Below are 17,399 nucleotides of genomic sequence, written 5' to 3' on the forward strand. Positions count from 1 at the left end.
TTGCTAGGGTGCAAATTCCCCTAGCAACCATAAATTGATTTGATCAAGAGACTGGAATATAAAAAGGAGAGAGTCTGAATAGAATGATAAGTAATAAAAAGTAGCAATAACAATACATGATTTAGCTTTACAGAGCATTTGTTTTTTTAGATGGGGTCATGGGGTCAGTGACCCCCATTTGAAATCTGTAAAGAGTCAGAAAAAGGCAGATAATTAAAACAAATCTGGTTGCTAGGGTGCAAATTCCCCTAGCAACCATAAATTGATTTGATCAAGAGACTGGAATATAAAAAGGAGAGAGTCTGAATAGAATGATAAGTAATAAAAAGTAGCAATAACAATACATTTGTAGCTTTACAGAGCATTTGTTTTTTAGATGGGGTCAGTGACCCCCATTTGAAATCTGTAAAGAGTCAGAAAAAGGCAGATAATTAAAACAAATCTGGTTGCTAGGGTCCAAATTCCCCTAGCAACCATAAATTGATTTGATCAAGAGACTGGAATATAAAAAGGAGAGAGTCTGAATAGAATAAGTAATAAAAGTAGCAATAACAATACATTTGTAGCTTTACAGAGCATTTGTTTTTTAGATGGGGTCAGTGACCCCCATTTGAAATCTGTAAAGAGTCAGAAAAAGGCAGATAATTAAAACAAATCTGGTTGCTAGGGTCCAAATTCCCCTAGCAACCATAAATTGATTTGATCAAGAGACTGGAATATAAAAAGGAGAGAGTCTGAATAGAATAAGTAATAAAAAGTAGCAATAACAATACATGATTTAGCTTTACAGAGCATTTGTTTTTTTAGATGGGGTCAGTGACCCCCATTTGAAATCTGTAAAGAGTCAGAAAAAGGCAGATAATTAAAACAAATCTGGTTGCTAGGGTGCAAATTCCCCTAGCAACCATAAATTGATTTGATCAAGAGGCTGGAATATAAAAAGGAGAGGCCTGAATAGAATGATAAGTAATAAAAAGTAGAAATAACAATACATTTGTAGCTTTACAGAGCATTTGTTTTTTAGATGGGGTCAGTGACCCCCATTTGAAATCTGTAAAGAGTCAGAAAAAGGCAGATAATTAAAACAAATCTGGTTGCTAGGGTCCAAATTCCCCTAGCAACCATAAATTGATTTGATCAAGAGACTGGAATATAAAAAGGAGAGAGTCTGAATAGAATAAGTAATAAAAAGTAGCAATAACAATACATTTGTAGCTTTACAGAGCATTTGTTTTTTAGATGGGGTCAGTGACCCCCATTTGAAATCTGTAAAGAGTCAGAAAAAGGCAGATAATTAAAACAAATCTGGTTGCTAGGGTCCAAATTCCCCTAGCAACCATAAATTGATTTGATCAAGAGACTGGAATATAAAAAGGAGAGAGTCTGAATAGAATAAGTAATAAAAAGTAGCAATAACAATACATGATTTAGCTTTACAGAGCATTTGTTTTTTTAGATGGGGTCATGGGGTCAGTGACCCCCATTTGAAATCTGTAAAGAGTCAGAAAAAGGCAGATAATTAAAACAAATCTGGTTGCTAGGGTGCAAATTCCCCTAGCAACCATAAATTGATTTGATCAAGAGGCTGGAATATAAAAAGGAGAGGCCTGAATAGAATGATAAGTAATAAAAAGTAGCAATAACAATACATTTGTAGCTTTACAGAGCATTTGTTTTTTAGATGGGGTCAGTGACCCCCATTTGAAATCTGTAAAGAGTCAGAAAAAGGCAGATAATTAAAACAAATCTGGTTGCTAGGGTCCAAATTCCCCTAGCAACCATAAATTGATTTGATCAAGAGACTGGAATATAAAAAGGAGAGAGTCTGAATAGAATAAGTAATAAAAAGTAGCAATAACAATACATTTGTAGCTTTACAGAGCATTTGTTTTTTAGATGGGGTCAGTGACCCCCATTTGAAATCTGTAAAGAGTCAGAAAAAGGCAGATAATTAAAACAAATCTGGTTGCTAGGGTCCAAATTCCCCTAGCAACCATAAATTGATTTGATCAAGAGACTGGAATATAAAAAGGAGAGAGTCTGAATAGAATAAGTAATAAAAAGTAGCAATAACAATACATGATTTAGCTTTACAGAGCATTTGTTTTTTTAGATGGGGTCATGGGGTCAGTGACCCCCATTTGAAATCTGTAAAGAGTCAGAAAAAGGCAGATAATTAAAACAAATCTGGTTGCTAGGGTGCAAATTCCCCTAGCAACCATAAATTGATTTGATCAAGAGGCTGGAATATAAAAAGGAGAGAGTCTGAATAGAATAAGTAATAAAAAGTAGCAATAACAATACATGATTTAGCTTTACAGAGCATTTGTTTTTTTAGATGGGGTCAGTGACCCCCATTTGAAATCTGTAAAGAGTCAGAAAAAGGCAGATAATTAAAACAAATCTGGTTGCTAGGGTGCAAATTCCCCTAGCAACCATAAATTGATTTGATCAAGAGGCTGGAATATAAAAAGGAGAGAGTCTGAATAGAATGATAAGTAATAAAAAGTAGCAATAACAATACATTTGTAGCTTTACAGAGCATTTGTTTTTTAGATGGGGTCAGTGACCCCCATTTGAAATCTGTAAAGAGTCAGAAAAAGGTAGATAATTAAAAAAAGAATAATGAAGACCAATTGAAAAGTTGCTTAGAATTGACAATTCTATAACATATTAAAAGTTACGTAAAGGTGAAGCTCCCCTGTAGGAGTATAAATGGTGTCCGGCAATACTGCTTCTTGTTTGTGGGTATTAATGCTGCATGTGGGGGGCACATTCTCACGTCTGTTTTATATGAAGCTGTGTGGGTGGGGTGTATATTCTTTTATTGACTGGACTAATAGTATTTGGGAGACTCTCCGTTGTTATCAGACTGTGATCCATAGAACTATGGCCCTGAGATCGTTGCTGTGATTTATGGGGTACATGTTGCCTAAAGTAGACGTGGGGGGACAGGGGGTCCCACATTGAGAAGTTGCGACAGTGTTTCTGAGCAGGAATCCCTTTTCTTAGCGACTTTTTATTATTTTTTTATCCTTTCTGAATAACTTGCCTTTCTCTTCTGCCTCTTAACAACATTTAAATAGGGTCACTGACCCCGGAAGCCAATCACCTATTGCTCTGTGATGCTCCAGGTTAATTCTTACTGGTTTTTCCTTCTTTTCAGGCCTCTTGTTTTCATTCCCAGTCGCTGGTTGCTAGGATAAATTGCAGCCTAGCGACCAAATAGCTGCTGAGCTCCTGAGCAAAAAGCTAAATCATTCAAAAACCATTAATTGCCAATTGTCTCACAATATCACTGACCATATCATAACACACATACGTTAAATTAAATGTTAAAGTGATACTGTCATGGGGGAAAAAACTTTTTTTCAAAATGAATCAGTTAATAGTGCTGCTCCGGCAGAATTCTGCACTGAAATCCATTTCTCAAAAGAACAAACAGATTTTTTTATATTCAATTTTGAAATCTGACATGGGGCTAGACATATTGTCAGTTTCCCAGCTGCCCCCAGTCATGTGACTTGTGCTCTGATAAACTTCAGTCACTCTTTACTGCTGTACTGCAAGTTGGACTGATATCAACCCCTCCCCCCCAGCAGCCTAACAACAGAACAATGGGAAGGTAACCAGTAGGGATGGGCGAATTTTATCCGTTTCGCTTCGGCAATAATTTGCCACCGGCGAAATGTCGGCGATGCCCATTTAAGTCTATGGGCGTCAAAAAAATTTTGTCACGCGGCGAAATTTTTTTTATGCGCGTCTTTTTATTTTGACGCACAAAGCCATACAAGTGTATGGGCGTAATTTTTTCGGCGAAACAAGGTGAAAAAATTCGCCCATCCCTAGTAACCAGATATCAGCTCCCTAACTCAATATAACAGCTGCCTGGTAGATCTAAGAACAACACTCAATAGTAAAATCCAGGTCCCACTGAGACACATTCAGTTACATTACATCCAGAGCGCACTGAATCTATATATATATATATATATATATATATATATATACTTAAAAAATGTTGTATTGTGGACCAGTTGATCCGTTATTCTCGTCGGTGCGGCTAATTAAAGGGACTTTTGCGCAGAGTCTGCCTTTGATTGTTTTAGTAAATAAAAAGTGCCAGAGAGGGGTAATTAGATGGTTCCGGCCATTGTTATATGATATCCGACTGTTGTTTCAGGACTCACTGACTAAAGGTCCCCACACGGCCCATAGTAGCTCCTGACTAATTAGTCGGCAGTGGATGGGGCCCTCCAATGGGCTTCTCTGAATGGCCGAAAGTTGTCCAGATGTGGATCGGATAGGGTCAAAAATTCTGTTGCATCAAAGACCACATTGGTTCATTGATGCCGCCCCCTCGTATTTCCCTCCTTGTGATCTGATCATTGGGCCCTAGAGCCCATAATGGGGGTGAGATCCGCTCTCTATGTACGGACTCCTTTATGGGACCTCTCGTGGGTCTCACTCTGCAGTTGGGGGGTGTCTCATTGGTGTGGGGGGATGATATTGTGTGACACTGCCTGGGCTTTGTATTATTCAATAAAAGTGTTATATTTATACCTGTGCTTTATTGTGTGGCCCTCATCTGGAATATAGAGGGGTCCGTTACACCCCACAAGTGCCCAGTCACTGCATGAATATGATTGGCGGGCAAAGCTGCTCCATCATTTAGTTCTGATTGGGCCACTGCCTGTGTCCCGCCTCCAGTTACACAGGTTCCCACAATGGAAGGCTGAAGTGAAGCTGATCCTAAACAATTAAAGGACAAGGAAAGACTTTTCATCATTTTCATAGTATGTAATAGAGGGTCCCTGCGTGTAGCTGATCACTGAAATAATGTTTCAAGAAACCGTTCCTGTCTCCAGTCGTGTCCTCCAGAACTAACGCTATTTCTACGCTCTCCGCACTTCCGTGTTTTCTCCAGTGACGGATACAAGATGTGAACTGAAAGCCCACGAGCCAAATTGATTCCCCTGGAGGCGATAATAAAGTAATAAAGAAGAAAACAGACGGCAGCCAAGAATAAGCTGAGAAACTCGCTGAATGGCGACTGGATCTCTGAGGAGGCGGAAACACACCAATCGCTGAGCGAATGAATAGATTGTAAGAGACAGACGAGGGGTGTGTGTAATCTCCACAACAAACGGGTTAGAGAGTGATGATCGGTGAACACCATGGGCGGATTTTCAATAAGACTTGGGGTCCCCAAACCATACCTCCCAACATTTTGGAAGTAAAAATAGGGACACATTTTTTTTTTCCGCATGTAGCGCAGCAATTTTTGACCACGCCCCTTTGTGACCACACCCCCTCATTACCATGTTCGTTTTACAAAATTTGGCAGGTTATGAAAGTTTGAAAATATTTCTCCTTATCTAAACTGTGTTTTTGTGTCTCAAAATTATTACAAAGTATCTTATTTGCACCTGTTAGCTGTTCTGGCCTCTCTGCCAAAAGCCAATTAAGTGAGAAACTTTGTTTCTTTTTCTGGCTGTTCAGTGCAGAGAAAAGAGGGACTTTCCAGTACAAATGAGGGACTGTGGGTTGAGCTGTCAAAAGAGGGACTGTCCCTCCGAAAAAGGGACAGTTGGGAGGTATGCCCAAACCTGTTTGGCACCTAGAAAAAAATAAATAAATCTCTTACAGAGAGAAGCTTGGACTTTAAACAGCAGAGTGCTGGAAAGCTCTTCTCATTTGTGCAGGGTGCGATACTGCTGTAATTAGCTGCATTCTGATTGGATCATTCTGCTTACAGCTTCTCCAATCACAGTGCACTTCTCAAACTCGACCAATCAAGCACTCAGAAGTGGGTGGGGCTAGGGAGATTATAGAAAGCAGTGAAAGGAATGATCCGTAAGTTTTCACCTGCACTCAGGGTTGCCAGGTTGGCGGTTTTCTAGTCAAATTGGGCTCGTTTTAAATATCAGTTGCGTGTTTTAAAAGTCCAAACCAGCCAATGTGCAGATTTGGACTAATTTTGAAATTTGCTGCAAGTTTGGACTTTGAAAACCCACCCATTTTTTGAATGCAAATGAGGCGTCTAAGCCTGCAGTGATTGCTCCAGTTACCTGTCTGTCAATTCATATATGTGTAACTAAATAGACACGTCTGTCCCAACTTACAGGCAAATGGCAAAGATGGTCCCTTTTTAATGTAGGAAAACTCCAGACACTTCATAACCTTCTTTATTTTACTTTATTTTATTATTACAATTTCTTTTCAGTCTACAACTTGGGCTATTTTTGGGCTGCTTTTAAAATGTTTTTTGGTTTTGAAATGAAATCGTGGCAACACTGCCTGCACTTCTCTCTAACGGAATCCTTTCTGCAGGTTTCATCAATTCTCCCACACGGACTGTATATACTGTATATCTATATGTATATGTTCTACATAGGGATGTGTCGAATCCAGGATTCAGTTCAGGATTCGGCCTTTTTCAGCAGGATTTGGATTCGGCCGAATCCTTCTGCCCGGCCGAATACCGAATCCTAATTTGCATATGTACATTAGGGGCGGGGAGGGAAATCTCATGACTTTTTGTAACAAAACAAGAAAGTAAAAAATGTTTTCCCCTTCCCACCACTAATTAGCATATGCAAATTAGGGTTCGGTATTCGGCCAAATCTTTCACGAAGGATTCAGGGGTTTGGCCGAATCCAAAATAGTGTATTCGGTGCATCCCTAGTTCTAGAGGGTTCTTAACCCTTTTCTTGTGAAAAAGGAGCCGGGGTTTATATGCGTTTGGTTTTTTTACACTTGAAGGTTATTTTTTACTTTAACTGGTTTGTTTGGTCCTCATGAGACTGAGCTGTATGTCTGGCAGACACATTAATTAGGAAGGGTTAATACAGGGCTTTATGGGACATAAATAGAAAAGCAGCATAATAGACTGAGAGCAGAGGTGACATGCAGGACCGCCATCAGAAATCGCAGGGCCCCATACGAAAAAATTTCCTGGGCCCCCTGGGCTGAGCCCACCGCAAGCCCCACCTACAGGTCCACCCTCCACCACACACTAAACAAAATAAAACATTGGTTGCTATGGTTCCCACATGTTAATAAAAAAATATTGGTGGTCAGGGCCCCCCCATTGAAAAAAACATTTGTGGTTAGGGCCCCCCATTAAAAAATATTGGTGGCTAGGACCCCACATTTGGAAAAAAATTGGTGGCCAGGGCCCCCCTTAAACGTCCATGTAACAAAACTTGCCCCCCCCCCCCCCGGAAGTTTAAAAAAAATGTGGTGGCCAGGGCCCCCCCACACAACAGGGACCACAAAGGGTTACCTTTAGGGGGGCCCTGCCATGTTGCACTTACTTCATTAGTGGGGCCCACCTGCTGTCAGTGAGCTGCAACTACAGAAGGGAGGAGGGGAGCACAGGCGGCTGCATCTTCTTCCAGTGACAACATTTTCTTCCCTTATTGGTCACACAATTTCAAGCCCTGGTAAAGCTGCATGGTGATTGGATGAGCTGGAGGGGAAGTTCAAACCTCAGCTATCCAATCCCTGAGCAGCTCAACCGGGACTTAAAGAGGACCTGTCACCTTGAGACATAAGCAATATATATCTTTTCCCTCCTTAGTTTAACCCTTTAGTCAGCTCTTTTTGTTTATATCTGAAACAGATTAGAAAATCTCCTACATGTAAAAAGTGCTTCATAGGCGCCGCCATGTTGAAACAGGAGCCCTTTGTTTTCTGTGTGTGGATTGTGCCAAACTGGCAAATCTCATGGACGCTTAGGGGCCGATTCACTAAGGGTCGAATATCGAGGGTTAATTAACCCTCGATATTCAACTAGGAATTAAAATCCTTCGAATATCGAAGTCGAAGGATTTAGCGCAGATAGTTCGATTGAACGATCGAAGGATAATTCCTTCGATCGAACGATAAAATCCTTTGAATCGTTCCCCATAGGCTAACATTGAATTCGGTAGCTTTTAAATGGCAAACTAGGGGGTCGAAGTTTTTTTTAAAGAGACAGTACTTCGACTATCGAATGGTCGACTAGTCGAACAAGTTTTACTTCGAATCCTTCGATTCGTAGTCGAAGGTCGAAGTAGCCCATTCGATGGTCAAAGTAGCCCTCGAAATTTGAAGTTTTTTACCTTCGAATCCTTCACTCGAAGTTAGTGAATCTGTCCCTAAGTGATAGAGTCTACGCTGTGATAGACGGGCCCTGCACCACTCATGTCACACCAGCACTTGATATTCTATTAGGATTGTTTGGAACACATTGTTCTATTCAGATTGTGTGGGCTTTTACTAAAAAATCTCATAAACTATGAAATTACCGAAACGCTAAAACCTGCTAAAACTGTGCAGTTCTTGGGGCTCATTCATAAACACGGGGCAAATCTGCACCTGGACAATGACCAATTAAATGTTTGCTTTCAACGTTCAACCTGCAGCTGTCTGTAAAAAGCCAGTCACCGATTGGTTGCTATGGGCTACTGCCCAGGTGCACATTGGCCCGGTGTTTATTAATGAGCCCCCTTTAGCTTAAAGTCAACCCCAAAATAAAAATGTGCCTAATAAAATAAATACATAATAAAATAAATAAGTAATAAATAAAGACACTGCCCGGATTTAGGGTTAAATATAAAAATCAGGAAAGTGTGTGTGTGAAGGGTAAAGTAACTGAATACTTTTGCTTGTCAAGAGTAGACTAATTGTTTACATGAAGAGCAGAAAGCTTATGGTTAAACTTTAGCTGCTACTTCTGCTCTGTAAGGGCTCTTACACATGAGCGTTCCGACCTGCGCTCCCCTGCGTTCCGTTTGTTGGCGTTCAGCCGCAGGGGAGCGCAGGAATAGACGCAAGTCATTATTTGAAATGGGGCTGTACTCACTCAGGCGCGTGTAGGCGCCGAACGCAGGAAAAATGCAGCATGTTGCGTCTCAACCTGCGTTCGGCACTACACGCGCCTGTGTGAGTACAGCCCCATTTCAAATAATGACATGCGTCTATTCCTGCGCTCCCCTGCGGCTGAACGGCAAAAAACGGAGCGCAGGTCAGAACGCTCATGTGTAAGAGCCCTAATACCGGCAAACGGAGCTCCTTATCTGACACCCCTCCCTCCTCCGTGCTGATAAACCTCACCCATGTGCTTCCCCATTCTGTCTGTGCTTCTGAACTCCTACACAAATTCACTGTAGTCCTCCAGCCCCGGACGCCTGCAGAAACTGGAGATATGGCGAGAGGAGTGGCCAGGGCTGATTCTACCCACGATGCCTTGCTCTCCTGCCTTTCAGAAACTCGGGGCTTCAGTCAGTATCTCGTGGACATTTTCAAAAGTAGTTATAAATTGAGATTTAGTGAGATTTGAGTTGAATAAATTGAGGTATGTGGTTTTTTTTAACAGTTTTATTGCCTTCCTATTGTTAACTCAATCATGACAGGTTTCCTTTAAACTCAGTGACCAATAAGGGGAAGTAATGGACAGAAGATTCCTCCGCCTCTGCTCCCGCCTTGTCTTCCTGAAGTCGGCAGCTCTCAGAAAGCAGGGGGGCCCGGCTAATCAAGAAAGTGCGGCGTGGCCGGGCCCCCTACAACTGTCCCCCCCTGGTGACATGTGGCTACAAGAGCAGAATAGGGGCTTTCTTGTACCAGCCAAAATACGATGAGCCATTTACACTCTGCGGGGTACAAGCACGGCCGCCATTAGAAATCGCGGGGCGCCGTACAACAACATTTTCGGGGGCCCCTTATCAGTTAAAAAACAAAAACCAGGGTTGTGTTCCTGTGCCGATGTTCCAGTGTGAGGTTCTGCCTAAATGCACGACCTTAAAGTCACAGTCACACTTACAATCTGTGGATTCTGCTCATCACTAATTCTAAGCAACTTTTCAATTGGACTTCGTTTTTTTCTTTTCTATCCTTTTATTAATTATTTGCTGCCTTCCGACACATAGTTACACAGGGTTGAAAAAAGACAAAGTCCATCAAGTTCAAAACCCAGCTTTAGGGATGGGCGAATTTTAGCCGTTTCGTTTCGCCAAAAATTCGCCACCGTCGTTTTTTTTTTTTTTATTGAATAGTTTGAATGTGTCCGTTGGAGCAAAGGATAGACCTTTATGTAATGATTTCAACTGATGATCATTAAGTACTTGGGTGGGCAGGTAAATATTTGTATCCGTATTGTTTACTTGTTCGTGCGGTAACCCCACTTCTGTCTGTCTCTCTTTGTCCCTGATGGGGAGCCCCTAAAAAAGAAGGGTAAGTTTTCTGTTTTTGCTCTTAGAAGTGTCTGTGCCTATATCTGCACGAAACCAATTAGGACCCCTTCACCTCACCAGCACTCGGCTGCTCCCCTGTAACATAGTAAGTAAGGTTGAAAAAAGACACATGTCCATCGAGTTCAACCTTTTTTTTTCTTTTTATTAACTACCTAACTGTCAGTTGATCCAGAGGAAGGCAAAAAACCCATCTGAAGTCTCTCCAATTTGCCTCAGAGGGGGAAAAATTCCTTCCTGACAGTAAATCCATGAACAGGAGGACGGCACTCCGGTAAAAAACAGGACTTCGGCTTTTTCCGTGGCTTCGGCTTTTCGGCACTTCCGCATTCGGCAACGCAGAGGCAAGACGTACGGCTCGGACGCTCGTAAGGGGGGCCCCGGATCTTCAAAAAATGCAGCGCTGTTGGGCCCCCCTTCATGCCCGGGCCTGGTACACTTGTCCCCCCCTGATGGCGGCCCTGGATGCTCCCTAACCCTTTCTTTTAGGCAACGTGTTGTACGTCCCACATATTGTTTCCCACAACATTTGCATTCCAATAAATAAATGACTCTCTTAGTATTACAGTTGTAAAAGCCAGAATTTTGAAAAGTCCTCCCAGTAACATTGGATTTGTGCCTAAATCTGATCCACTTATGGGAGTCGGTGTAGAAGTAGGATTTTTGTTGGGGTGAGACTCGTATACGTTCCCCATTGCAAAATCAGTTTTATCCCTGCAGAGATCTTTCCACTTCCTGGACTTGAGTTCAGTTGTTAATTTATTCATGTTGAACTGCAGGTCCTCCTTGAAAACATCATCTTCTTAATCCCCCGAAGGTTATTATCTACTTCCCCATGAATTTTCTCCAGCACGGCTACTTCTGTCTGATGAAAGTCATCAAATCTAGGGAGCGTTTGGTTAGAATGACATCCCATTTGTGGTAGGGCTCTTACTGACGAGCGATTGAAGCTGCGTTCCGTTTTTCTGCATTCAGCCGCAGGGGAGCGCAGGAATAGACGCATTTAGTGATGGGCGAATTTGCGCCGTTTCGCCGAAAAATTCGCGAATTTCGTGCGAAATTCGCGAAACGGCGAAAAATTCGCGAAACGGCACCAGCGTCCCGTTTATGACGCCGGCGCCCGTTTTTGATGCCGGGGCCCGTTTTCTCGACGCTGGCGCCCGTTTTTGACGCGAATTTTTGTTGGCGAATTTTCGCGGGCGTTTCGCGAATTTATTCGCCTGCCACGAATTTATTTGCCTGCCGCGAATTCATTCGCCTGCCGCGAATCGCGCAAATTCACCGCGAATTCGCGCCTGGCGAATAAATTCGCCCATCACTAGACGCATTAAGTTCTTTTCAATGGCGCTGTACTCACACAGGCGCGTGTAGGCACCAAACGCAGGTTGAGACGCAACATGCTGCATTTTTCCTGCGTTTGGTGCCTACACGCGCCTGTGTGAGTACAGCCCAATTGGAAAGAACTTAATGCGTCTATTCCTGCGCTCCCCTGCGGCTGAATGCAGAAAAACGGAACGCAGCTTCAACCGCTCGTCAGTAAGAGCCCTCTCTCCGATGGCTTCTGGACTGAGCCTGAGTCTTAGTCCTCTGGGAATGATTGATTGTGCCAAATATTTGTCTGTAGAAGTAATCTCCCACCACAGCTTAGTTTGTTTAATTACAGTACGTTTAAGGACTTTAAAAGAATAGGAGATCTAAACAGAAAACTCCTACAGAGCTTTGGGCACATACACTTGTCACAAACCGGAACTTGACAGCCACAATGCGGAAAATGATGCGCATGAGCTGCGCCTCCACGAGGGACGCCAAGGAACGACTATTTAATCCCTTCAAAGACACACGACCAGCACCAATACCCAACGTGTGGGGCCGGACTTCGCTCCCATCCATTCCCCACGTAGACAAGTAGAATTGGTCACAGGGGAGCGGGTTTGGCGAAAGGGAGGGGGTACTTACTGTTTCTACATTTTCTATTGATGCAAAATTGTGCATTTGTACTTTTATTTATGCAATTGTGCATTTGTACTTAGTCATTTCGCAAGACTTAGCGGTTGCCAAAAACCCTCACCGACCACCTGTTGTCCATCTTTTAGATTTATGTTTTAGGGCAACAGTCCTGCACTGCCTACATTTATTAAAGGAACAGTTCAGTATAAAAATAAAAAGTGGTTAAATAAACAGGATGTGCAAAATAAAAAATGTATCTAATATAGTTAAAAATATCCATATAGCCCAAGCAAGGTACCTACAATTGGTAATGGCCAAATAACGGCCCGCATGAAGGAGGTGTCCACATTTAATTTATATTGACATAATTACCCACACTGATATGGGACTTATCCTCCAAATGCGATTGAACAATATTAGATAACCGGGACCATACAATTTAAATTAAAAAGCAATATTTATTAACACCATGCCAAAATTACTAAAACCATTTAAAATAAGCAGCGCTGCTTGGGTGGTGGGGTTCCCATGTCTCCTAAATGTGTATTAATAAACAGTCCAATGTAGTATGAGAGGCTGCGTGCATGCTTTGAATCCGAGCCTCCACTGAGTATCAATTGTAACCAGCTTCTAGTTGAAAGCGCCCATCCATACGAGGACCGTGGTTAAACTTTCATGAGCTGAGGAGAGCAATAGATCATCACAACAGATGAAATGAAACACCAATGAAGTGCTTAGTTCGATGGAGAAAAGGAGATTAGTCCAATCAAGTTATGGATAACAAGTGTAGAGCGGCATGTGAGGCGGAACCGGTGTGGGGTTAACACATTGGTGCCCAAAATAGTACAGTTCAGAATGACAAAGACGTGGGCTCTAGAGGAGGGGATGTCCCCTAAATATATCCGGTGGACATTTGGATTCCGATGGTATGGTGGTATAACAATCACTGTGTAGTTGTATGTGTCCCACCGCTCTGCAGCAATTGCTGCACCGAATAAGAAAATTACTGACCGTAGCAGATCATCTCCCACACCGGTTTGTGCAACAGTCCATACTCACATCCGTCTTCCGATATCACTTGTACCTCTGGTGCGCATCATCCCCACCGGGAAGGAGAGCAGAAGAGCGCAATTCCCCTGGCAGCGCTGTACCTCGACAGCTGTTTCGCCGCTACCTGCGGCTTTGTCAAGAGACCGACTGACCGGAAATGACATCCTTTTAAGGGTAACGTCACATGACTTCAATGTTCGTGATTGCCACACTGTTGCGTGAAATCTTACAATGTCAATGATATCCAGATAATGACATTATTGCAGTAAGTTGCAGTCTAGAGACATCCTTTCCACAAAAGATGAGAAGATAGAAAAGTTATGGATGATTCAATTCAACCTTATTTGTATCGATAAATATATGGCCCGTCACTATATTTGTGTACCCCTAAGGCATGGTGATAAAGTACAATTAAAAAATCAATTGACACATAGGCCCTGGACCTATACAGTACACTCAATTATAGATATAGATATATATATAAGTTTAAATCTCAAAGGGTCGCAGAAAATTAGTTAGCTCAATAGCATATAAGCAATAAAATAAATAAAGAGAAAAAGAAAGAAAAAAGAAAGAAAAGAGAAGGATATTGATACATACACCAAATTATTCCAATCCAAAACAAAATTATAAACAAACAAAAAAAATTATAAACAAAAATGTTACATGGATCATGGTCAATAAACTTGCCAATGTGGGCAACCAACTATTCTGCCCATATAGTAAGTAATTAAGTATCCTATTCCGTCATTTATTTACAAAGGCCTGGAAGTTTAAATGGCCATTGAGACCAAATTCGGATTTATAGGCATTGAGTCTAAAAATCCATGTTGTTTCCAACTGTAATAATTTGTTGTCCAAATCACCCCCCCTGATATCCCCATGTATGCGGTCAATGCCCTGGAAGTAGGAACCTGCGTAATGTCCATTATGCATGCAAACAATGTGTTTGGCAATTGCTGATAGCAAATTACAATTTCTGATATCACGCATGTGCTCATATATGCGTCTCCTAAAGGGTCTTTTTGTTTTGCCCACATATTTGCTGCCACAATGGCAAGTGAACAAATAAATTACATGTGTGCTCGTGCAACACGTATAATGGTACATATCATAGTTTACTCTCCCATTTCCAAAACTAGTAGACACTTTGATATATTGGCACTGTTCACAGGCCCCACATTTATAGCTGCCCAATGTTTTGCAGCATGTCAATCTGGACATGTCAATCATGTCAATCTGGTCTTGATGCTATACAATATATCTTTGAACGCAGTCATAAACCAATTTCTGACCAACATAGGTTTATTTTGAAAGCACTAGACTTCGTTTTGCACCATAACGTTTTTCTTTTTAACGGTATTTACTACTTACAACGCCAAGGCGTGGCTATGGGCGCTAAATGTGCCCCCAGCTACGCCAATTTATTTTTAGGTGAATGGGAGCATTACGTCTTCATGGCTGAGGAATATGAGATATACTTACCTCATGTGCTACGTTGGCACAGATATATCGATGACATCATGCTAATATGGCAGGGCCCAGAGAAACTACTACAGGACTTCGTAGCGAAACTCAATGTCAACAGATTTAACCTAACTTTAACTTTGAATTACCATAGTACCAGATTGGAATTTTTGGATACGGAAATAAAAGTAGGTCAGGATGGTTACGTATCCACCAATCTTTATCGTAAGAAAACAGCTGGCAATAGCCTCCTACATGCCCAATCAATGCACCCCTATAGATGTATTGAGGGTATCCCTAAGGGTCAATACATAAGATTGAGGCTAATATGTTCGACAGATGAGGACTTTAAACGAGAGGCCTATTCCCTCTATCAGAGATTCAAATTACGGGGCTATAAAACACGTTGCCTTCGCAGGGCTTATCAATATGCTCTGTCCCTTAACAGGGACGACTTACTTTATAAACGTCGGAACCCCAACACCCAAATATCCTCCCCCAAAACACAGGAAGTAACACGATTGGTACTGACCTATAACACCAATGATAATGAAATTCGTTCCTCAATACACAAACATTGGAACATACTAGCAAAGGACCCCGAAATTGGTGTCCCCCTATCCTCAGTTTAGTTATAGGAGGAACACGAGTATTGGCGACTCACTTACTCGTAGTCATTTCCAACCACAATCCAGATTGACATGCTGCAAAACATTGGGCAGCTATAAATGTGGGGCCTGTGAACAGTGCCAATATATCAAAGTGTCTACTAGTTTTGGAAATGGGAGAGTAAACTATGATATGTACCATTATACGTGTTGCACGACCACACATGTAATTTATTTGTTCACTTGCCATTGTGGCAGCAAATATGTGGGCAAAACAAAAAGACCCTTTAGGAGACGCATATATGAGCACATGCGTGATATTAGAAATTGTAATTTGCTATCAGCAATCGCCAAACACATTGTTTGCATGCATAATGGACATTACGCAGGTTCCTACTTCCAGGGCATTGACCGCATACATGGGGATATCAGGGGGGGTGATTTGGACAACAAATTATTACAGTTGGAAACAACATGGATTTTTAGACTCAATGCCTATAAATCCGAATTTGGTCTCAATGGCCATTTAAACTTCCAGGCCTTTGTAAATAAATGACGGAATAGGATACTTAATTACTTACTATATGGGCAGAATAGTTGGTTGCCCACATTGGCAAGTTTATTGACCATGATCCATGTAACATTTTTGTTTATAATTTTTTTTGTTTGTTTATAATTTTGTTTTGGATTGGAATAATTTGGTGTATGTATCAATATCCTTCTCTTTTCTTTCTTTTTTCTTTCTTTTTCGCTTTATTTATTTTATTGTTTATATGCTATTGAGCTAACTATTTTTTTGCGACCCTTTGAGATTTACTACTTCCTGCTTTTCAGCTCTCTTGCTTTCCACTGATTGGTTACCAGGCAGTAACCAATCAGAGACTTAAGGAGGGGCACATGGGTCATACCTGTTGCTTTTGAATCTGAGCTGAATGCTGAGGATCAATTACAAACTCTCTGAACAGTTATGTCCCATGTGGCCCTCCTTATAGTCACTGACTAACTCAGAGTTAGAGAGCTACAAAGCAGGAAGTAGTGTTCTGGCTATTATGTTACACATCCACTGTATCAAGTCTAACAGCTGCCTGTTGAATGAAACCCAGAGATTCTGCTCAGCAGGGACAAACATAAGAAATTTATCCATTTAAATGTTTACAGGGTCAGTGACCCCCCTCCCAGAGCTGCTTTAGAAGGTAAAAAAATGACACTTTACACTTTAATATCAGAAAAATGGTGACACATAGAAAATAGAAAGTAATTGGGAAAAGTCATTATTTCTGGTGAACTGTCTGAAATTAACTAGTTGGTTCAAGGTGAACAACCCCTTTAAGGAACACATCCGAAATATTTGATTGTTTAACGTCTCAGTGTATCAGCTCATTTTAAAGACAAACATAAGAGTCTCCCGACTGGATAAATGTTTCAAGGAATATCAATGAAATATGGGACATGGAGAGGAGGAGATGCTGTACAATTAGGGGCAGATTTATCAAAGGTCGAATTTTAAAGTTAAAAAACGTCAATATCCAAATTCAAAAAGGCCAACCGAAATTAATTCAAAGGTTTTTTTTGGCTGAATAGGTCAGTTTTCAATCGAATAGTTCTATATTTGATTGAATTTGAATCATATAAATTTATTTGAAGTAATAGTGCATTCAATCAAATTCAAATCAAAGTTTTTCCCAAAAAAGTCTACCAACAGAGTCCAGATAGGTTCTAGGAGGTCCCTCATAGGCTAAAACAGCAATTTGGCAAGTTTTAGATGGCGAATGGGCATGGTCGAATTTTTAAAGAGACAGTACATGATCAATTTTGATATTTGAATTTTCAAATTTTTTACATTTTGAAACGAATTTGGTCTATTAGAAGTACACAAAAATTTGCTAAAAATTTGCATTTTTTCAATTTGAATTTTCACTTCGACCTTTGATAAATCTGCCCCTTAATCTCACGTAAAGAGACACACTGGATTTATACACTCAATCATTCCAAATGGACTTAATATTGTAATAGATCTGAATTGTTTATTAAACATCGGAGTAGTGGAGGGCTCCTCCCAAAGCCAAGGGGGGCTGCCATAGGCAGAAGAGTG

At 41.2% G+C, this 17,399-nt stretch overlaps 1 protein-coding gene across 1 annotated transcript in view; it reads left to right on the forward strand.

Moving 5' to 3' along the window:
• The window catches only part of LOC121395196 (zinc finger protein OZF-like), a 461,594-nt gene that overhangs the window by 358,577 nt on the left and 85,618 nt on the right, over positions 1-17,399 (forward strand).

Source organism: Xenopus laevis, chromosome 6S, assembly GCF_017654675.1.
Source record: "Xenopus laevis strain J_2021 chromosome 6S, Xenopus_laevis_v10.1, whole genome shotgun sequence".
Lineage (NCBI taxonomy): Eukaryota > Metazoa > Chordata > Amphibia > Anura > Pipidae > Xenopus > Xenopus laevis.